Here is a 24,595-nt window from a genome sequence, read left to right as displayed (position 1 = left end):
ACTACAACAGTTAGCACATAGAAATGTTTGGATGTAGGAGCACAAAGGCAGACAAGTTCTTGCTAAACGATTGTACTAAAGTGGGGCGATTTGCTTGAGTGCTCTACAAATAACCATAAAGTCGAATAACCATTTCATTTCTTAAGTTTATTTTAAATGTGTATGAATACAGGCCCCACGGTAGCCGTGCGGTTAGAGACGAGACCTGCAAAGCTAATTATGTATTGTGGTACTTGGGTTCGATTTTCGGTCTTAGGCCTTGGATTTTATTTAATGTTTAATATGAGAACTTTGTAGTAAAGTACGTTTGCTAATATCGCCTCTGAGCTTGATACCTAATTGGTAGTTGGACGTAAAGCTCGCCTGAAACAGTACGCATTACTTTTCTTTTTTTCAAATTGAACCATAGGCTTTTAAAGTTAAGTTTATTCTTTCTAGAATTTTTTGTAGAATGTACCATTTTGTAGAAATTGCCAGTCTTAATTTGCATTTGCATTTAAAAATTTGATCTTCTATTTACACCTTCGCTGATGACACTGCCATTCTCTCGTCACACTCTAACCCTATCTTTGGCGTATAAAAATTAACCCAACTAAGTCTAAATACATAGTCTTCACACTCAAACGTCAAACTCGCACCACCTGTCTTCTTACATCATACCACCTATCCCACCAGCCGACCATGTGCGGTACCTTGGAATGTACCTAGACAAGAGACTTACCTAGAACCCCCCCATACGAGACTTAAACGTACCGAACTAAACAAACAATACAAACTTCTAACCAGACTACTCGACAAACGTTCAAAACTCTCACTACAGAACAAACGACGACTCTATACAGCTCTTCTCACACCAATATGGACTTACGGACTTGAACTTTACGGAACAGCTAAAAAAATCCAACACTCTAATCCAAAATACTCCGCCGCATAGTAGACGCTCCATTCTATGTTAGCAACCACACAATCCATACAGATCTCCAAATTCCACTCATCTCCGAACTTGCCAAAATTCGATATAAAAATTTTCATCAAAAACTCTCATTTCATCCCAACCCTTTAGCTGCAAACTTGTCTTCAACTACGCTACCCTCCAATCCTCGAAGACGGCTGAGGCGCCGTTGGCCCCATGACCAACTGGATGACCGTCATTCACGTCTGACACGTTATTGATACACACTTATCACATTTACCTATTGTACCCTGTAGGTACAGGTGTAAATTTCAATAAAAGGATAAATAAAAAAAAAATATCCAAAAGGATCAAAAGTAGTGAACAGCAATCTATTTCTATTGTTATGATTCAGTGTCGCAAAGAGATAGAGGGTTTTCGGCTCCACGGTTTGATAGCCTTTTCTTTCCCCTGGTAATTGGTATTTAAAGCAGACGTTCACCATTCCTGAAGTAAACAATAAAAGTGAACACAGGCGTATTCAAGGGGTATTCATTGTTTGCTAACATATTACACTTTATGTTGTATACCTCTAAATGTTTAATACCTTATTCAAGGTGACTGTGCAAAAATTCATCTCCAGAAAATGTTCTTAAATACCTAAATAATAGAAAAGTAGATAAAATTGTCTAGATAAAGACGAAATAGAAAATGAACTTCCACGTGTGATGCTTATTGTATGAGTAAGGATGATAGGGTTTAACATTGTAGTTCGGCCGAGGTAGTTGTAGGTGGGAGCTTGTTGATAGTCTGCAGATGAACGTGCTAGGATTGGAGGGTGACCATTGTAGAATGTTGGTGACTTGTGTTCAGGAATGAAAGACTTGTTATAGGAATTCCAAACTATTGTATTAAACAGAAACTACTGCTTGGCATTTCTTTCTTTTTATAATTATTATATATTTTTTTAATTAAATTTTACAATATTGGAGAATTTATGGGTAACTTAGCTGAAATGGAATGATTATATTAAATGTGATTCTTTAGAGACGAGTTCAACAATATTAAAATAATAATTCGTTGAATAAGCTGAAGATTTCTCCATTCTTTTTGTCTCAGCTGAGTTTTATGCGCTGTTATTTTGTTCGTCCAAGGTTGATCCATGGTCTAAATTTCGTCTCCAGGCGTGTATTAAATTCTTGACTTTTGGTTATTTTTTGTGGGTTCCATATAGTCGTCTTGATACTTTTATTGAGGTTAGTATTTCCCCTTTCTTTCAAGGGGAAAAAATCTGTTAAGATTGCTTAAATTTAGTTCTATTTTCTTCTAATTACCTCTGAAGTTAAATTTTCTTCCTATCTGAAGAGACTCAAATGGAAACCAAATACTCGACTGAAACTACAAGACATGAACAGACGCTACAAGCTACTTACTAAACTACTTGACCGCAGATCCAAACTCGACTTGAATCACAAACTGACAATCTATAAGACCCTGTTAAGACCCATATGGACATACGGAGCAGAAGTGTAGGGCTCAACCAAACCCTCTAACTCGAAACGCCTGCAGACACTAGAGTATATAATCCTACGGAAAATCCTGAATGCTCCATACTACATTTCTAACCTTACCATACACACTGACCTTCACATCCCTTTTGTCACCGATCTAATGAAGACTCGCTACTGCAACTTTGCAAAAGCCTCCTAGCTCTCCATCCTAATCCTCTCGTCCAGCAACTTTCCTCTCCTCACCTTCCAGACAGTCCTCCTCGTCGCTTGAAGCGGAAGTGGCCTAGGGACCTACTGTGGTGAGTGCAATCCCCTGAGAAAGAGTTCCACCAATGGGTGGTTGCTCTTACATGACATTCATGAGAACTTAACCAGTTTCATCAAATTTACTTGATGCAACATTTGTTGTAGGTGTAAATATGAAAAATAAAGTGAAAAAAAAAAATCTAATTGCAGAGAGATGGCTGCAACCAGGGTCTATTTATTTATTACCTATCATGTAATTACCAAGAGGTGAATGGTTTATATCAGTGCTTTCTAACCTATGCGGCTACGGTAGAAGTGTGCCGTGGCAAAATATAAAAAAAAATTATAAAATTATAATGGCGTTGCATTAAAATTAATTGTAAGTTAAAATAGTATAACCTCATATTCCTATAATGAAATAAAACATAAAATGATGCATGTGCATGTATGCACTGAATTCGAGAATGCAGGACAACGAATCAAACATAATCTCTGTTACTGACAAACTCATTTCGTCAGAAACTTCGGAATGTGGTCACATGAAATAGATGCAACTAATTCAGTAGCTGCTGAACTTGATCCTGGTGCAATTGTGTTAAATGACATAGTTATTGAAGATTTATCACAGTTGGTTGAGAAGTTGCAACACTACTTTCCAAGTCTAACTCTTTTTTGACAATGATTGTGGATCAGGAATCCATTTCATATCCAAGTTGATATGTCTGGCCTACAATTAATGGAAAAGGAACAGCTTATTGACGTTGCAGCTTACACTGGAAGCGATTGAAGTTTCTGGAAATGAATTTAGTAGAGTTCTGGATTATGGTTGAAAAAGAATACACATTGATAGGTAGTAAGGCAGTCGGAATACTGCTTCCTTTCAGCATTACTTACCTGGGTTAGAAGGCATTCTCAGCAATGACACTGATCAAAACGAAACACAGGGTGTGCTTGTCAACTGAGGTTAACGCTCAAATTGAAACACTTTCACGGTCCTTGCAAAGCCAGCCGGTCGCATTAACGCACTGACTGGTAACTTGATTAGTAACTGTTAACTAAATTAGTAAAATATGTCCATAGCTTTCGTTCTTCTTTATTGACTGTTTAGTTTGTGTAACTTTAATCTCATTTAGAGGTCTTTTTAATCACTTTCTTTTAGTTACTGATTTACAATTTTACATGAATTACAAGCACTTCTTGACATCAATAATGGGCATTAAAATAAAGAATTTCTTTGTCATAAGATTCATTGCTACTAGTATACATGTAGTTAACTGTATTGACAGAGAACGGTATAGCGACGGGTGAATGATTGGGTTTGTTATTAATGTTACAGCCTGCCACGAAAACTTGTATTTTTGTAGGATTGTAATAGGTGTTGTTATTACAGCACTAGTTGAGAGCATAATACGTCATTTTAAAATGAAATGGGAGAATTTCAGTTCCAGTGTGCCGTTTACTGTTTGGTATCTCGCTAATGTGCCATGACCGGAAAAGGTTTGGGAAGCACTGGTTTATACGAACGATGATTTTTTTTAAAAAAAAAGGACTTCGAGGACTTGTTTAGACGTCTCCTGGTCCTTTTTTTAAAAAAAAGGACCAGGGTTTTTCTTAGCCAGTAGAGAAAGTCATATACCAACATAGACAGATAACAGACGAGGTTGCAAACCCTCAAAATCCTGGCAAAAATCTCCCTTAGGGGACACTTATACCAGTCAATCCTTTTATACTCCTCTTCTTCAGTGAATGTTGCCATCAAACCTGGCAAACTCACTCACACACTTCAAGTTCAAGCAAATAATAGTGTTCTCTACCCACATTGCTTTGCTGTTCTGCTGATAATCCCTAAGGATTAGCCGTAGATATTAAATTTAGTTCAAAATCATGTCTTGTTATCCGCTAAGTTTATTTATCTTAAGTTTCCTTTATCCTAGATTTGTTAACTAATTAAGCTTGGATTCAGTAAATTATTTACCCAAATTTGTTGAGCGTTATAGAGCGGAAGATACATCACTAGCAATGCCAGCCCGGTTATTGATTGGTTACAGTGAAGGATACCCAAGCTCCGTAGACAAATGAAGCTAATTGCACTATGTAAGTGAATGCCAAGGATTCACCTTACAAAATCCCTTTCCTTCTCTCTTTGATTATGGATGGAAAATACGAAACCGATCGTAAAGTTTCATACAAACCAGATATAATAGATTTCAGCTATGACGAATGAAATCTTTGAGATTGTCTAGCTTTGCAAATCCAATCACTAATAAATATTTTGGCCAAGTACAGTTTTTTTTCCAAGTACTCTTACTAACAACTTATGGTAACCTTGCTGAAGGTCTTTTCCCAAACAGATACCTGAAATAGCAGATCTAAACCCAACATCTAAAGAACCTTTCTCTTTAAATTAGAGAAGATTATGCCCAATAATTTTAAATTATACCTATTAGTTTTTTGTTTTAATAATTGATTTTTCACATGTTTGATGGTACCAGTTTCTTTCCAGTCAAATTTTGATAGATAATAGAATTCATAAAACGAAATCATAAAAACTCAACTTGATGTTAAACCCCAAAAAAGAATCAGACACATTTGTTTTTCTCTCTTAACAACTCTAACGACTTAAGCCACCATTGCTGTTAGAGCGAGTTGGATCATTCACCGTTTAGGAATTCGAGCTACTGTCAGTTGGTTCTCAATTAAGTTGTAGAAGAAGTTTTTAACAACTCACCAAAAAAAAAAGAAGGTAAATTGGATGCAGAGGATTTATACTGCTTTTACAAACAGAGACAGTGCCGAAGAATGCAAAACTCAGGAAGAAGAGTTTTGTAAAGGCAATATTAACCAAAAGCCTTTCAGTGAGATTGTCGCTAAGATCGGCCACGTTTTCGAATAAATAGACGCTAGTTGTTTATTCTACTTAAATTTTTATCTCGTTTCTGTTATCAGTTGCGTGAACTTGAAATCCAATTCCAGCGGCCGAAAGGGTTAACATTTTCATCTGCATTATCCAGTCGTTGTAACCCTCAACTTTATTCTGAGAAAATTTATTTCATTATGATAAAATAATAATCCATTTGACCGCACCTTTTACACAATAGTAAGAAGGCACTAACAGAACTTCCAAGTCGATTAAAATTTATGAACTAGGGCTACAGATACAAATATTCCAGTATTTGCTCTTTGTGAGGTATTATTTTTTATTCATGTATAATGAATCATTAGTAATAATATATTTCCATTTTAGAAAAATGATTTAATAATATAATGCGTTTACACGGTGTGATTATACTAGTTTATCTTCCACCCATAGCTGACTTAACTCCAAGATTGAAATATTTTAAATGTAAAGTTATTTCTATGTTTAACCCAATATGCTTGTTCAGCTTTTGGAAGGTTGTTGTTTTAAGACAAAAGTGGTCTCCATATATACGTACAATATAAACATAATCTATCGAGTAGTTTTCCAGATATTTGAAGTTAAAGATTTCACTGTTTCAAACGAAACCAAAATTTAACTCTAAATATCTCGTTTCCTACTCAACAGATTTTTACAGAATTTTACACGGTTATAGACAAAAGTGGTCTCCATATACACGTGCAATATAAACAAAATCTATCGAGTAGTTTTCCAGATATTTGAAGTTAAATATTTCACTGTTTCAAACGATACCAAAATTTAACTCTAAATATCTCGTTTCCTACTCGACAGATTTTTATGGAATTTTAGACAGTAATAGATAAAAGTGGTCTCCATATACAGGTACAATATAAACAAAATCTATCGAGTAGTTTTCCAGATATTTGAAGTTAAATATTTCACTGTTTCAAACGATACCAAAATTTAACTCTAAATATCTCGTTTCCTACTCGACAGATTTTTATGGAATTTTATACAGTTATAGATAAAAGTGGTCTCCATATACAGGTACAATATAAACAAAATCTATCGAGTAGTTTTTCAGATATTTGATGTTAAAGATTTCACTGTTTCAAACGAAACCAAAATTTACCTATAAATATCTCGTTTCCTACTCGACAGATTTTTATGGAATTTTAGACATTTATAGACAAAAGTGGTCTCCATATACACGTGCAATATAAACATAATCTATCGAGTAGTTTTCCAGATATTTGAAGTTAAATATTTCACTGTTTCAAACGATACCAAAATTTAACTCTAATTATCTCGTTTCCTACTCGACAGATTTTTATGGAATTTTATACAGTTATAGATAAAAGTGGTCTCCATATACAGGTACAATATAAACAAAATCTATCGAGTAGTTTTTCAGATATTTGATGTTAAAGATTTCACTGTTTCAAACGAAACCAAAATTTACCTATAAATATCTCGTTTCCTACTCGACAGATTTTTATGGAATTTTAGACATTTATAGACAAAAGTGGTCTCCATATACACGTGCAATATAAACATAATCTATCGAGTAGTTTTCCAGATATTTGAAGTTAAAGATTTCACTGTTTCAAACGATACCAAAATTTAACTCTAAATATCTCGTTTCCTACTCGACAGATTTTTATGGAATTTTAGACATTTATAGACAAAAGTGGTCTCCATATACACGTGCAATATAAACATAATCTATCGAGTAGTTTTTCAGATATTTGATGTTAAATATTTCACTGTTTCAAACGAAACCAAAATTTACCTATAAATATCTCGTTTCCTACTCGACAGATTTTTATGGAATTTTAGACATTTATAGACAAAAGTGGTCTCCATATACAGGTACAATATAAACATAATCTATTGAGTAGTTTTCCAGATATTTGAAGTTAAAGATTTCACTGTTTCAAACGATACTAAAATTTAACTCTAAATATCTCGTTTCCTACTCGACAGATTTTTATGGAATTTTATACAGTTATAGATAAAAGTGGTCTCCATATACAGGTACAATATAAACAGAATCTATCGAGTAGTTTTTCAGATATTTGATGTTAAAGATTTCACTGTTTCAAACGAAACCAAAATTTACCTATAAATATCTCGTTTCCTACTCGACAGATTTTTATGGAATTTTAGACATTTATAGACAAAAGTGGTCTCCATATACACGTGCAATATAAACATAATCTATTGAGTAGTTTTCCAGATATTTGAAGTTAAAGATTTCACTGTTTCAAACGATACTAAAATTTAACTCTAAATATCTCGTTTCTTACTCGACAGATTTTTATGGAATTTTAGACAGTTATAGATAAAAGTGGTCTCCATATACAGGTACAATATAAACAAAATCTATCGAGTAGTTTTCCAGATATTTGAAGTTAAATATTTCACTGTTTCAAACGATACCAAAATTTAACTCTAAATATCTCGTTTCCTACTCGACAGATTTTTATGGAATTTTAGACAGTTATAGATAAAAGTGGTCTCCATATACAGGTACAATATAAACAAAATCTATCGAGTAGTTTTCCAGATATTTGAAGTTAAAGATTTCACTGTTTCAAACGATACCAAAATTTAACTCTAAATATCTCGTTTCCTACTCGACAGATTTTTATGGAATTTTAGACAGTTATAGATAAAAGTGGTCTCCATATACAGGTACAATATAAACAAAATCTATCGAGTAGTTTTCCAGATATTTGAAGTTAAAGATTTCACTGTTTCAAACGATACCAAAATTTAACTCTAAATATCTCGTTTCCTACTCGACAGATTTTTATGGAATTTTAGACAGTTATAGATAAAAGTGGTCTCCATATACAGGTACAATATAAACAAAATCTATCGAGTAGTTTTCCAGATATTTGAAGTTAAAGATTTCACTGTTTCAAACGATACCAAAATTTAACTCTAAATATCTCGTTTCCTACTCGACAGATTTTTATGGAATTTTAGACAGTTATAGATAAAAGTGGTCTCCATATACAGGTACAATATAAACAAAATCTATCGAGTAGTTTTCCAGATATTTGAAGTTAAATATTTCACTGTTTCAAACGATACCAAAATTTAACTCTAAATATCTCGTTTCCTACTCGACAGATTTTTATGGAATTTTAGACAGTTATAGATAAAAGTGGTCTCCATATACAGGTACAATATAAACAAAATCTATCGAGTAGTTTTCCAGATATTTGAAGTTAAAGATTTCACTGTTTCAAACGATACCAAAATTTAACTCTAAATATCTCGTTTCCTACTCGACAGATTTTTATGGAATTTTAGACAGTTATAGATAAAAGTGGTCTCCATATACAGGTACAATATAAACAAAATCTATCGAGTAGTTTTCCAGATATTTGAAGTTAAAGATTTCACTGTTTCAAACGATACCAAAATTTAACTCTAAATATCTCGTTTCCTACTCGACAGATTTTTATGGAATTTTAGACAGTTATAGATAAAAGTGGTCTCCATATACAGGTACAATATAAACAAAATCTATCGAGTAGTTTTCCAGATATTTGAAGTTAAAGATTTCACTGTTTCAAACGATACCAAAATTTAACTCTAAATATCTCGTTTCCTACTCGACAGATTTTTATGGAATTTTAGACAGTTATAGATAAAAGTGGTCTCCAAATACAGGTACAATATAAACAAAATCTATCGAGTAGTTTTCCAGATATTTGAAGTTAAAGATTTCACTGTTTCAAACGATACCAAAATTTAACTCTAAATATCTCGTTTCCTACTCGACAGATTTTTATGGAATTTTAGACAGTTATAGATAAAAGTGGTCTCCAAATACAGGTACAATATAAACAAAATCTATCGAGTAGTTTTCCAGATATTTGAAGTTAAAGATTTCACTGTTTCAAACGATACCAAAATTTAACTCTAAATATCTCGTTTCCTACTCGACAGATTTTTATGGAATTTTAGACAGTTATAGATAAAAGTGGTCTCCATATACAGGTACAATATAAACAAAATCTATCGAGTAGTTTTCCAGATATTTGAAGTTAAAGATTTCACTGTTTCAAACGATACCAAAATTTAACTCTAAATATCTCGTTTCCTACTCGACAGATTTTTATGGAATTTTAGACAGTTATAGATAAAAGTGGTCTCCAAATACAGGTACAATATAAACAAAATCTATCGAGTAGTTTTCCAGATATTTGAAGTTAAAGATTTCACTGTTTCAAACGATACCAAAATTTAACTCTAAATATCTCGTTTCCTACTCGACAGATTTTTATGGAATTTTAGACATTTATAGACAAAAGTGGTTATTATAAACCAAAATTTAATAATAAACAAAAACACTATGTTTTGCCAACTTTTCTGCAAATTTATTAGTTTCCTCGATAATTGATTCCCTGATATAAATTTTTGCAATCACTAAAAGCTAATATAAATTCATTAATTGGAGAGTCAGTTGCTGCTACCTGTTCAAATAAAGAGGTTCCATGTTGTTGGCTCTTTGAAATTAACTTCTTAAATCACGGCTTCAGTAAAATGGTTTTTATTTCGTTCTAACAGAAACTATAGTAGGGAAACCTTACAGCGGTTTTCTTTGAAACGTTCTTTTAGTGTTTTTCAAGACTTTTTCTTACACTAGAAAGGGCACAGTTTATTGGGCACTCATGCAGTACTTTTTGTGCTAGAAAGAAAAGCTTCCTTAAGCTTGCTTTCTTTCATTAAGTTGAACAAGATTAAATAAATTGGCCAATTATTGTGAAGAAAAAAGGAAATAATTTGTATTTGTTTTGAGCTCATTTTTCATATCTTTATCCGCTCTGTATTCGCCCTGCCTGTAACTGCTTAATACTTCTATTGTCTGATCGTAACAAAAACGTATTTTTTTTTTTTTTAATATAGCTCTCAGACTGTCTGACCTCGAATTTAAATTAGTACCTTTATCTCTGTTCAGAGAGCAGAATTCTTTTGTGATTGGTTAGAAGCTGAATGTTAGAACAAGACGTTGAACTGCGTCGTGTCTTTTTAAAATTTTTATTTTTGTTTTCCATTCATCTCAAGTCGGTGTATACTCTAGTTATTCTCTTAGTATAAATGTTTTATTTTAATTTTTATGATTTATTTCATTTATGACAGGCCAATTTACAAAATACTTTTTATTTTTTTTTAAGAAAATACTCTTTAGGTATTATATTGTATAATAATAAATCACTGTAACTCAAAATTAGTGAAATATCATTCTCTTTTAATTAAATAAAGTAATATACTTAGTACTCAATATACTAGTCGAAACGTCTCCTTTATTTAAGTTCTATCCTTCCTCGTAGTACGTATTCATACTCCGTAACTAAGAAATACCTTTCAGCCAGTAACTATCCTAGACATTCAGCTAGAAACGATGCAGCCTTTTCTCTATGTATTTTAAAAACTGATCTAGTTCATTAATCGTGAGAGAAAAAGTGCATGCTTCCTGCTGCATTCGCTGTCCATGCTTTGTTCTCTGTTAAAGATGATACTGCTAATCATTGGGTGGAGTACTGTAGGAACTTCTAGGACTAGATCAAAAACTTAAGTGATATTACAATAATATTCTTAATGGGGAGCGGTTAACGGAACTGGATTCTTACGCAGAATTTACGGTTTCAATCCAATGATTTGCGGTGATGGACATTGTTGTCTGTAACAAAGAATAATTGTTCGGGTGGCCGGTAGAGCGCCAAATAAAGCTGCGGGTGGCTATGACTATTCCACAACCTCCTAGTTCCAAACGTTTGTTGAGTAGTTCAAAAAAGTCTGTGTTTTATTCAAATTATTTAGCATATTTGTGAATTAACTAAAGAATAACGTAGCACACAGTCCTAAACTCGTTAAACGAAAATCTTTTCTTTTGGAATTGGTACCTAACACTCATTTAACATCATACACCAATTTCTTCTTTTTATTGTATTTTATTGTTTATAATGTAAATTATATATTTTTATAATTAAACAAGTTAATTATTAAATTACACTTTGCCAACAATCGTACTGGATTTGATGATTCTAATCAATTATATTCTTATGGTAGGTGAATTCCTTTCATAATGCCGACGCTGTTTTGAGGCCTACTTTTTTGCTATTAATCACAGATTTCTGCATCAATTTTTAAAATAATCCCTATGCATACCTTTCGAAAGGTGATTGTATATAGATGTTTTTCCTGAATAGTGCACGGTTTTTTCATATAAAATGTTTTTGAGAAAAATGAAGTCAAAGTTTTTGGAAAAAATTAGAAACTTGCTATTTCTTATGTTTGGGCCACAAAGTAAAATACTTAATATTATTATTTTGAAATATAAATTAGCTTATTTAAAAGGAGATTTAACCTTCTTTCTAATGAGCTTATTAAAATAGCTGTAGCTTTAATAGTTTGAGAGATATAGACAACTTTTTGCTAAAAAGTAGTAACACCTTGAAAAAACATAAAATTAAAAATATCTACAAAACGGAGCAGAATCGAGCTATAGTTTATATTGAATTTTTTGTTGCAAATGATGCCCAGAATCGCCTCCCGAAGTTACGGTAGTCTTATGCTGAACACCCTGTATAATATAAATATAATACAATGTAAGACAACGTAAAATAATATACATATAATACGTAGATACAATAAAATATATAGTAATATAATACATTATACAATATATACACTAAATATACATATTTCATAAATACACTTAATTCATTTTTTTGATAGTTAACATAATCATTATGTTAATTAATTAATAATAATTAATAATTATTAACCAATAAACCTAGAAAAATTCGCTTTTGTATATTTGTATTTATAATTATTATACATACAAATATTCAAAAGCAAAATTTTCTAGGATTAATGGTTAATAATTTTGCAGTGAAATACTGTGAATGAATTTTTTAAAAAACCTCGTAACAATCTCAGCTTACTAAAGTGCTGTGTTCGGGTGGCCATCTACCTCCTTCTAAATAGTAATATTTTCCTAATTAGTGGAGACCGCTTTTGTTCCCTGATTCACATTCTGAAACAGAATGTGGTCCGAAGACTGAACAGTTTCACTGCCGCAAGAACAAGCGGGAGAACGAAGTAGTTGCAGCTTTAAACAGATATTCACTGAATGCACCGTGTCCGGTTACGTACTGTGTTTATAATCTTATCGGATTTGTAGTGCAGTGCTTACAATCTTAAGTATTTTCTTGTAACAGCAGCTTTTGGGCAGTTTCTCCCATAATTGTTCCCCACAAATTTTAGAGTGTTTTCCTCGTAGTACTTTCTTTAGTAAGAAAGATGTTTTAGTGGTCATGAAGCGAGGATTTTGTAAGTGGGAGATCTCCGGCACGAATCCCACGTATAGTTACTTTTTATTTGTTAGAAAAAATGTTAATACTAAAGTATGTGCTTCCGCTCCCGTCTAGTGCAACCTAATCTAGTAGTTGGACTTCAAGCCATGCCTTAAAATATCGTAAAAGTTTTTAATTTTGTCCTATGAATTTTAAAACATAGCTTCCATTCTAAACTTTTCTGCAGAAAATGGAACTTTATATGAATTACCGAATATCCTAATTCTTCCATGAAACTTATAACTCTTACACTACACTATAAATTTTAACGTTATAAAACATTTATCATGTTGCCCTTGTTTTCCCATTTTTCCATGCAGTAATCAACACTTATCTCTCCAGGCTGGCCATATTTTCTAGCAGTTTTCTCTTACAATGAAATCACAATGAATGTTCAGTAGTGCACAAGTCTTGTCAGCTCTTTCCAATCTGACGAAAGATGGCAGTTCTACTGTTATTTTGTTCCCCTTTAACAAAAACACCAGCTGTGGTTCTCCAGTGTATTTCTTCCAAAACAGCTGGTGTAAAATTGCCTTCTTTGCCAGGTCATTAATTTTACATTAGCTAATTTGAGACATGTTCATGCTTTATTTATTTTATTTTTATTTGTTTTCATAACTCCAATAAACAAAGATGTTTGAACAAAAAACTTTATAGAACTCGTGTAGTATAACATCATAATGCCATGTTATGTTAGGCTGTGTTCTTCTATAAGATCTCATTTGCTTTCCTAATGATCACAAAAAAATATTACGGCATAACATCCGTCGATTCTTCCGCGTTATTGGAGAAAGTAAAGTTACCTTTTACTGCTGGTATCTTCTGTTGAAGGGAGTTTCTGGAATCATGTGAAATTATTGACTAAAGAGATTGTAGCTGAACTATCAAAGAAACTTGTTATTTTGTCACCGACTTTTTTACTTCTTTTTTACAAAAATGTTGATAATCTAAATTGCTTTTAAAATGTTCTCTGTTTTATTGTAGTACATAAGAAAATAAGTGGAAATTGTTTTTCCTAAATTACTTTAATTTGCTAAAGCTAAATGAAGACAATTCAAGTAGGAGAATGCTATTTACTTATCAAGTGGTATGTACTCCAATTTAGCTGTGTGAACGGGCGCGTGCGCGTATGTATGCAGCTTTTCATCTAAAATGTGCCAGAGGATAAGGATGTTCCTCTCTGTAAAGTCTTTAGTTCGCTGACTCAAAACTTGTCTTGAACATCTTTCTTTGGAAGAAATACTTCTTATTTCCCCGTCTAAATATGAAATGTTATTAAATTCAGTTATATAAATGAAAAAAAAATGTTCGTATATTTAAAAAATAGTGAAAAAGTTTTCTGGAAACTAATAAATTTTGTTTCCATCGCTGGCTGTTTAACGAAGCGCCAATGAAAAATAATAATAATAATTAATGTAATCTTCAATTTAACCAAATATTTGCTACCGAAGTTCGAGCTTTGTTGCACTTGTTTAAATTCGATTGCATGTGCAATTTATTTGCACTTATTTAAGAGTCCCATAATCTTATCTTAAAATTAAATAAAAATACATTCATATTTTATATATATTCATGTTTTCCCCGTTTAACTTAGTGCTTGAAGAATGTGAATTAGTTCGATTGGTGCTTAATTTCGCAGTATTGAACAATTATCTTGTTGCACTAAAATTTCTGTAAAACAAAGGACACAAAGTTGTTTTTTATAAACTTCAAATAGTGATTAAGGAAAACTGGTACTAGATTAGATTAGCACTACGCCACTGCGACCCCTTTGGGTCTCCCCTCACTTTAAAGCTCGCCCTCCAGACCCGTCCGTTTAATCAGACTCTTAATTTTGGAGAGTGACTCCTGGGTAAAGCTGTCGGGCTTTGGTTTTTCCTCCCCGGAGAAGTAACATCCTTAGCTAGACAAGCCCCTCACACTGACACAACAAGTGCAGTGCCGTTTCTTCTTCTTCTTCCTGGCAGAACTTACAAAGGCTATCATCTGCCAGGCACATGCAATGCATGTGTTTTCTGAGCCTGCAGTGGCCAGTTAATAGGCCTACAATTATCCTTATATAGAGGCGCCACGGTAGCCGAGCGGTTAGAGGCGAGACCTGCGAAGCTAATATGTATTGTGGTACTGGGATTTTATTTAATGGTTAATAAAAGAAATTTACAGTAAAGTATGTTTGCTAGTCGCCTCCGTCCACGACACCTAATTGGTAGTTGGACGTTAAGCCCCGCCTGAAAAAATAGGCGATTACTTTACTTTTTTACTTTACAATTGACGGATTAATTCTGCGGCCAGCCTCGGCGAATAGCCTCTAATGAACTCCTTCGCCTGTCTCTGTCCAGTGGTGGCGAGCCACCACCACTCCTGAGACCTACTCTGCACCCACAAATTAATGGCCGCAGACTTAACACACTTCGAAACCCCAATATAGGGCTCCGGACCAACGAAGTGTCCCACAGAGCCTTCCTGGGACCAATAAATCTGCCACTTCGTTTCCCTTATATCCTGAATGACCAGGTACCCAAACCAGAAAGACCTTATTTTGGTCACTAATTTCCTTCAGGGCACCCAGACAGTCCCAAACCAGCCTTGTGTTGACCTGGTAGGAACTAATAGCTCCTAGAGTAGCCTGACTATCCGAGAAAATCACTACCTTAGAATCAATAATTCCTCGCCCGTTAATCTCGGCAGCACAGAACCTAATTGCAGCTAGCTCAGCCTGAAAAACTGTAGCTAGTGTTCCTAGGCTAGCCAAAAAGCTACATTTCGGCTTCGCCCCGTACACTTATTACAAGAGTAATGGTTAATCCCAAACATTGATTTACAATCATCACAACTATATGAAAACAGCATCTGAAATGATTATTGTAAACAGAAAGCAAATGTTTAACTTGGAAAATACATTATAAATTCTATCTGCTTGTTTTCTTCATATTAAAATTTAGAATGAATGTTTTTTAAAGGAAATTACTGGGTCTCTTTTCCTTAGACCTACTGAAATTTTGAATAAATTTCTTTCTCTGTATTTATGTAAAGCATTTTTCTGTTTGAATAAGTAATAAGGCGAAAAACACGGCCTACATCTTTGTTATTATTGTAATAGCATTTGTCTAAATTATAAAAGAATGGGTAAAAACTGTCCCCTTGTGAGAGGCAAATTTTTGGACGGTTTTTTATTCTCTCTCTCTTTAGAAACGTCTGAATAATTTGTATTTTATATTCTTATTTAACCTAAAGAAAATGTGGTATATACCAGAACTGTTTGGAAATATATTTTGGGAGAAAAGTTTTAAAGATGACGGTGAGAAAATGAGGGAAACCTACTGGCTGTCGTTGCAATATTATTTATTTTTTGAATTTGAAAAAGATATTTTACTTCAGTATTTAATAAATATCTGTATACTTTTCTTGTTTCAGTCAAGAAATGTTTTCAGTTCAATTACGATAAAACCTTCGTAATTATATTTTTATGTTTGGAATTCAATTTATTAGTTCTGTAGAAGGTTCCCTTCTCACGTTTTAAATTATTATATTAGCTATTAACCAAAAGATATTGAAGGCATCAAATATCTGATAATAAATTGTTTTTTCCAGCAATACTCAGAGTTTTAATAAATGGGGTATGACAGTTTCTTTTATTAGATTTAAACTTTTAAGCATTCCCTCTGCCTTCGGCACAATTATTCTTCACCGATCTAATTTTACGATAAATCTACCTTGACTTCAGGCAGATCGTTGTCATTGAAAATGGAAGGCCAACGTCATACTCACCTGTTTGAACATTTTTTAAACTAGAAAAATAGATTACAGGAGACTAGATAATTTAATTTATTTTTCCTACTTTTATTATTTTCTTATAAATATTGATCAGATGTTTTATCTTTTATAAATTTATCGCGATTTTGTTCGCCAGTTTTCAGGGAGAGTTCTTCTGAGCCTAAACGTTCTAGAGGAGAGTTCAGTTTCGAAATTCTGAATTATGATGGCAATGTTTCCAGTGCATAGGTATCAAGGATTGTTTCTGGATTGGTGGGAATGTCTCGAGGTAAAAAATAGCTGTGGAACAACAGCAAGATTTTGAAAAATTGATGCTGTAGTGGAACCGAAACCACCGAAACTAGAAGGAGCTGAATAATCTCTGCAAATTGCACTCCCACTCTAGTTAACTGTAGGGGTAGTGAACCCCCCACAACTCATCCACTCTAGCGTAGGGGTAGTGAAACCCCACAACTCATCCACTCTAGCGTAGGGGTAGTGAAACCCCACCACTCATCCACTCTAGCCAGAGAGAGAGAGACAGCCCCCTTGGCACACAGAGAGGGGAGGCTCGGTGAATGTATATAAGAACGAGAGGAAAGTCAAAGAGGATTCTGTTCGAAGATTCGGTTCAAAGTCTTACACTTGAGTTGTACACATCGTTTAGCCACGTCAGTCAGTCTGTTCTGTTCTTGTAGTGTAAAGTATACAGTCCTTGGCAGTCAGTCATATAAATATATAAAATCTTATACCGATACTAAAGTGTTATTTATCCATCAACGTCAACAACCAACATCTACAACCAACAACTCCTCAAATATCATTACATTAACCATTTACGTTTCTTTAGTCTTCATGTTAGATTAGATTAGACTAGGGCGGCCTCAAAGCCTACGCCACTGCGACCCCTTTGGATCTATTGTGGCTCCCCTCACTCTAAAGCTCACCCTCCAGACCTGTCCTTTTAATCAGACTCTTAATGCTGGAGAGCGACTCTTGGGTAAAGCTCACAGGCCTTGGTTTTTCCTCCCCGAGAAGTAACATCCTTAGCCACACGAGCCCCTCACACTGACACAACACGTGCAGTGCCGTTTCTTTCCTCTTCCTGACAGAACCTACAGAGGCTATCTTCTGCCAGGCCCATGCGATGCATGTGTTTTCTGGGGCCTGCAGTGGCCAGTTAATAGGCCTACAATCTAGTCTTCATGTTACTTTGGATTAAAACAAAAATAATAAAACCTCATGGAACAAAACAAGGGAAACCATGATAATTTATACCTTGTTTTGTTCAGGTTTCCTTTCCGGTATTTCTCACCTTACAATTTATTCAAGTCAGTGATTACTTGTTTCTATTTTTTCCTTTTTTAAATCCTTATTGTTGGAATAGCACGCACGATCTTATCATTCTGCAAGTTAACGCGAATGGTAAACAAAGGATCAGGGGAACATCACGTACTGTGAGTTAAGCCGGTGCTACGTTACTACCTAGGAGGAAAACTCCCCTACACTCGTTAAGCTTTATGATAAAGCCCTACAGATAAAGCACTCCGAAGGTGAAGGATTTATTTTTCTTCCTAGGCGCTATATTATTATAAACTTTTCGAACTTTATTTTTTTCTTAAACAAATGAATATGTTTAATATGTACACTGAATTTAAAAACACTTTTATTCATACGAACAAAAAAAAGATTTTATTTTCTTTTAGTTCATCTTCTATAAAATGACTGCAGTGTTACCATCAAAACTCCAAATACTGCCAGCAATCTCATATTAGCTGCCATCTTAATCATGGATGCTCAACCTTTTATCTGTCATTTTTCCCCTGTTATTTCTTTACCATTCTCTTAAACCAAAACTAGTCCTGTGCTTGAAAAGTTAAGTTTCTTTTTCCAGCTTTTCTACGTTGTTCTCTTTGTTTTGTAAGGCACTTTGAATTTTTGACCAGCGTGATGGGCCAGCCTCTTTACAGTTTTTAGCTGTTGAGAGACAACACTGTTTATTAACTGCAGGGAGAGAAAATCAAAGTGAAGGCCATCATTTTGTCCAGTGTCACAGCGTTTTGAAGGGTCTTTTCTGAACTAATGATTTCCAAAATCAGTTTATTTAATTTATTCTTGTTTGTAAATTCTTAGATCCACGTTTACAGCCAGTTATTTAGATCTTTTACAATAGATACCCTTAGTAGAGTTTAAAATGGAAAATAAAGACAAAATTGAACTAATCTTAGTTATACTTTTTCTTAAAGTATTATACAGGGTGTTCATTTTAAGAAGGCTCAAATGTATTTCATGCTTAAACGGTTAATCTGAGAAAAAAATGGTAGAGGAAAACTTTGTTGCCTGTCACCTCTAGTTTCAGAATATGTGACTTGATTTGAGATTCCTGCCCGCATCCGCGGCTGACGCGCGACCGAAAGTGTGGGTTCACAGTTGACCCCCATTTTCATATACACAGTTTTAAAGTGTGTAACAAGTTATAAAAGAAACCGGAAACCGCGATTCGATATCTTTAAAATTAAAGGTGCTAGGCCATTTCCAAATCTGGTATTTACTAATCATATTTCAATTTTTTAACTTGTTATCAAAGAGAAAGAAGAGCACGCGATAGGTCATTTTTATGTATTTTTTCATCCTCTTTCTACTGAAAATATTGCCAAGGCAGTAAAGCTAGTATTTTTCTTAATATCGGGAAATAAGTAGTTTTCCGAGTGATTTTCTAAGAAATAATCAAATGTTAAGAGCTTTAGATGTTCTCAAGCATACACAAAATGGCTAAAAAATAATTTTACATCTGTTACAAACTAGGTTTATTAATTATTAGGTAATTTTGGGAGAGTTGCGTTTAATTACCAAAAAAATTGGAAACCTCCTGCCACATATTTAAGTGATCAATATCTTTCACGTAAAGAATCAAACTTATTCCTTAATTTATCAAATAATGCACTTTACTCAACTTGTGCAGCATGTACTGTGCCTTCAATTTTTAGCCAGGAGGTTATCAACTGCTCTCTGTATCTGAGGAGGCACCTTTGTCAACTGCGAACCCTCATTTTTGGTCGCGCGTCAGCCGCGTATGCGGGCAGGAATCTCAAATCAAGTCCCATATTCTGAAACTAGAAGTGATAGGCAACAAATTTTTTCTCTACCATTTTTTGCTCAGATTACCCGTTTAAGCATGAAATGCATTTGAGCCGTCTTAAAATGAACACCCTGTATAAAAAGATTGCTAAACACAAAGGAAAAACCTTTTCTTCTGTTTCTGCAAAAACTGTATCACAATTTTCCGAAAGAATTTCACCGAATTTCAAATCAAAGAAATAAAAGTATAAATTTCTGACAAAGAAAAAGAATCTTTTTTTAATAATGATAAATAAAAATAAAGATAAGTTTTATAAATACTCCTAAAGTGTGTCCCATATACCACTATGAATATATAAAATCATTAATAAACTTAAGTTAAGGAGATGTTTAGTTTAATTTGCTCTAGTATAACTTGTACATTAAACTTATGCCGCAAACTAATAATTTATACAGCGTATTTAGTGTAAAGAGATTACTCGTGTTCCTTAATCTTAATTAATAATTAAATTAAATTTTGTCTGCAGATTAATCCTAGGAAATAACTTGACTTCAAAACAGGAGATCGAACATTGATTTCAATATTTACAGATTGTTTTTAAACTTTTGTAAAATGGTGATTTTTAAAATTTAATTTTTATATTGGTTTTATGTAATTATTATAAATTAGTACAAACATTCCTTCCGTTAATAGGAACATTATTAGAGTATGTATTAGAAGTGAGAGTTCTTTCTGAACGATAGCCGTTGAAATAAAGAGTATCGTTTCAGTAACAATTGATTAGCTTATTTAGTCATTGTTTTGTTAACATTTTTGAAAATAATTTAACGCTGTTTTCTTGAATATTGTTTTTCAGTCGCTAGCTGAAAAATTTGGAAAACTTTTCGAGTAATATATCCCGTTGAAAAGCTTGACGATAATTGAAACGAAAATAATTGATGTGATCGTTCTTAGTGATGAATAAGGAACGGATTTTTATGTATTTAAAAATGCCAAATATTTAATTAAAATATGCATTTATTTTCGTCAATTATGTGGAAAATATGTGATTTTCTTAAAATATTTTCTGGAATATTTAAGTAAAATGGACATTTTTTTTATGAAAATGGATTTTTTTTTTTTTTTTTTTTGGCAAGTTATAATTATTTATACAAGGAAAGAACATTTTTACAATTTATAATAATTTATTAGGAACAAAATAATTTGTTTTTACAAGTTATAATGATTTATACAACAAAGAACATTTTTACTATTTATAAAAAGATGTGTTAAATTTTCAATTTTGAAAACTTCACTCTTCGAAATTGTTTGCAACCACATGAAATTTCAAATGTTGGAACGTAAAGTGACGACGATCTGGGCGTAAGATGGACTTGTAACGACTAAAAGATCGTTCAACATCTACAGATGTTATAGGTGCCTTGCTGAAAGAAGTTATCTCGTTGGTTGTAAAGGGTACACGATGTTCTGAGGTGACTTCTGTTCCACTGATAATATCAGAAATCTGGCAGATGGTCTCCCACCCTTTGTTCTTGCTCAGTACTTCTACCAGTTTTGATCTGATCAGATCTCCCTTACTTCCAGGTATTCCTTCCACCTTTTCGATGACTTTTTTAACGTTGGGCACGTTTTCTGTCAGTCGAACATTTTGGGACTCAAGTTGGGTAATGGCTTGTGCAAGAAATACGCAATTGTCAGAAATGAATGCAAGGTCGTTCCTTAAATTAGGTTTCTCGAATAAAGACTTGGCTGTATTTATCGCTACTGCTTCGTCTTCGAGATGTGAAAGGACATTCTTGATTTTATTGTAGTTTTCATAGTAATACTGAGCTGCTTCCAGCCAAGTACCCCATCTTGTCAATATTGGTTCTGGTGGAAGGCACAAGTCTGGATAGAGATCTTTTAGCATTTTAATGCGACTTGGTGCTTTTAAGAACACTTTTTTAACCGAGGAGATTAAGGAACCTACGTCACTAAACAAAGATCGGACAGTTTATGCTACTCGATGCAAGGCATGAGCAATACACGTCACATGAATTATCTTAGGATAAAATACCTGAATAGATTGCCCAGCCTTGACCATGTTGGGGGCAGCATCAGAGAGAAACAAAAGAACTTTTTCGTTCAAAACTCCACTGGGCCATAGGACATGCATTGAGGCATCGAAGAATCGTGAAATGGTGGAATGATTGCATTTTTCGAGAACCTCACAGTTCAAAAGGAATGGCTTTGAATCCACATCAGCATCACTGTCAAGTTTTCCAATAACTGCATTGGCAATATACCTGCCCTCAACGCCAGTGGTTTCATCAATTGACACCCAAATCGGTCCATCTTTGATATGTTCTCGAATTTCGGTTAGTGTATCTTTATAGATATCTTCCAGGTAGTTTTTCCGCAGAGTGCTCTCATCAGGCATTTTTTTCCCAATATAGGTCTCTAAGAATCCTTTGAAATGAGGATTTTTAAGTTTGTGGAAAGGGATATCTGCTCTAACCAAAGCCCGACACAGATCTGTACTCAGAGTAGACTTACTTGATGATGGAGATGTAAGGATGGCTTGATAGGACGTCCTCTCTTTCTTTCTGTTTTTATTCTCTATGTGCGATCCGATGGCAATATGTTGAGTGACTTGGGAACGTTGAGAGCAAGAAACGCGCTTGTCACAAGCTGTGCAGTACAAAATGTCTCCATCACTTCGAAAAAGTTCTGCTGGAAACTCGCGAAGATATTTAGCAACCAGTTGTTTGTTTGAGGCCGATGTTCGTGGCATTTCACCCAAAAAAGAATACACTAAGTGACCGAACGAAATGAATTGGACACTTCAACGAACGAGCTGAAAGAACAGACAACGTCAGACAACTTCAAAGAACTAACAAGTGCCCGTCACTGTTTAGCAGCATTCTATGTAAATTACAATAACCATTGTACCCACTGTAGTTCACAGTTCCTGTCAACCACCTCCCAATTATGAAAATATGCCCAAAATGAAAAATATGAAAAAATATGTACATATTTTGATTAAATATGTAGAAATATTTATTTATTTTAATCAAATATGTATAAATATGCGATAACATCCAAATATGTGGAAATATGTGAAATAAAAGTAGACTCAAACGGCTTAAAAAGTGTCAGTATGAATACTTCTTGTTAAAAAACGTCTGAAAATTGCCTAGAAAAAAATATGTAAATACATACGAATCCGTTCCCTAGTGATGAATTAAATGAAAATAGCTATTTAGAAGAAAGAATCTTATTTTCTTCGTGCCTTTTCCAAAACTCTTGATCGAAAAATGAACTCCATCCGCTTTTGGTATTGCTCTCTCGTTTCTTTTATAATGTTCATTAAGTTAGCATAAGCCTTCATAACACTAAATCGTCTTAATTTTGAGTTCCGACCACATGAAAATACAACTCCGGTACAGTTACTTATCTGTCGTTTAGAATAACAAACGAAACTGGCTATCAGGGCCAGGAAATGTTTTCTCGTATTTCACATCCTCCTGCTGTTAAGTTCAAACCAGGCAAATGGAAATCTCTTTTCTAAAAATTTTGTGAAATGGATATGTGATTTGCTTGTTGCAGTTGAGTACTGTCAATTAGTTTGGCTCGGCCGAATACTAATTATTAAATGTGAACCAATGACAAGTATAATTAGATGTTTTTTTATAACACTGAGAAATAATTAATTTTGTTTTAAGATTAATACCAGCTATTTACAGCCACAAAATACGAGAACCAGATAGATAATTATAACTGCTAGTGAAAATGATGTAACAGTGCGGTTAACGATTGATTTTTAGAATTTTTTGCTGACTAAAATCCTCTTATTTTATAAATGGGTGCTCACTGTTCTGTTAGTGTGGTTTACCACTGAAGAAAAACCAACCTCACAAAAGTTGTGGTTAATCTTATTTGTTTTTACCTCAATTAACTGCACCAAAACTAGAGCCACTTGTGAATTTATAATTATTACGTTATTTTCAAGTTCTGAATTCTTATTTCAAATTCTCAGTTTTTCGTCTTGATGCTGGCTGACAAAGGTTACACAAAAAATTAGCCTAATATAAAGTTTATTAACTTATAAATTTTTGTAATGGATTATAAATCACTAAATTTATTATTTTCAATTTGACTGGGTATGCAGTGAGACTCCTAACTTTACTCAAGCGACTAAAATGTTAATTAGGCGACTTTTATTCTCATAATTTGCGGCGAGCTTTTGCCCCATTAGTCGCAAAATAGTCTTCAGAATTATGGGGAAATTTTGACTTATCCAACATTACTTAATCATGTTTTAATAATTCCATGACTAACTCCACAATGTGCTCTTCTCACTTAGAAAACATTAAAGCATAAGTTAAGCGGATTATTGCGTGGGTTTGCTCTTGTATACTATGGTGTTACAATTAAGTAGTCGTAGGCAAACTTTACCATATTCATCAAGGTTTACATCTACAATTATAATGTACCAGCGTACGCAGTTGTTACAACATGTGATGATGAGGAAGTGGCTATAAAGTAAATGTTGTGTTTTGGCACGACGCCTTTTGTGGTATGCGCTTGGATTGGATGTCTGTTTGTACATGTATTCTAAAGTAATAAAGTACAGAATTTCGTAACGTAAAGATGCTAACTAACTAACCTCAACAAATATGAAACTTGATCTCCTCAAAATGCTCAAAAATATTCAACACAATAGAGCTTTCTGGTGAACAATACTCAAAAATTGCCCCGTAATACGATAATTAATCCCAAAAATCTTTAATTTAATTACTAATACGTAGCAACTCTCATATAAACAATTTAAGTTGAAGGACAGAATGATATAATCTCTAAAAATGAAATTGGCCA

The 24,595-nt window shown here is 33.6% G+C and overlaps 1 protein-coding gene across 5 annotated transcripts in view; it reads left to right on the top strand.

The window, feature by feature from the left end:
* The window catches only part of LOC141460024 (atrial natriuretic peptide receptor 1), a 716,933-nt gene that overhangs the window by 295,302 nt on the left and 397,036 nt on the right, over positions 1–24,595 (top strand). The gene's annotated exons all lie outside the window — the stretch shown is intronic.

Source organism: Rhodnius prolixus, unplaced genomic scaffold, assembly GCF_049639745.1.
Source record: "Rhodnius prolixus isolate KJV_2025 unplaced genomic scaffold, Rpr scaffold_6, whole genome shotgun sequence".
In the NCBI taxonomy this organism is placed as follows: Eukaryota; Metazoa; Arthropoda; class Insecta; order Hemiptera; family Reduviidae; genus Rhodnius; species Rhodnius prolixus.
Note: the sequence above shows the minus strand (reverse complement) of the source record. Positions and strands in the feature narration are given on the sequence as shown.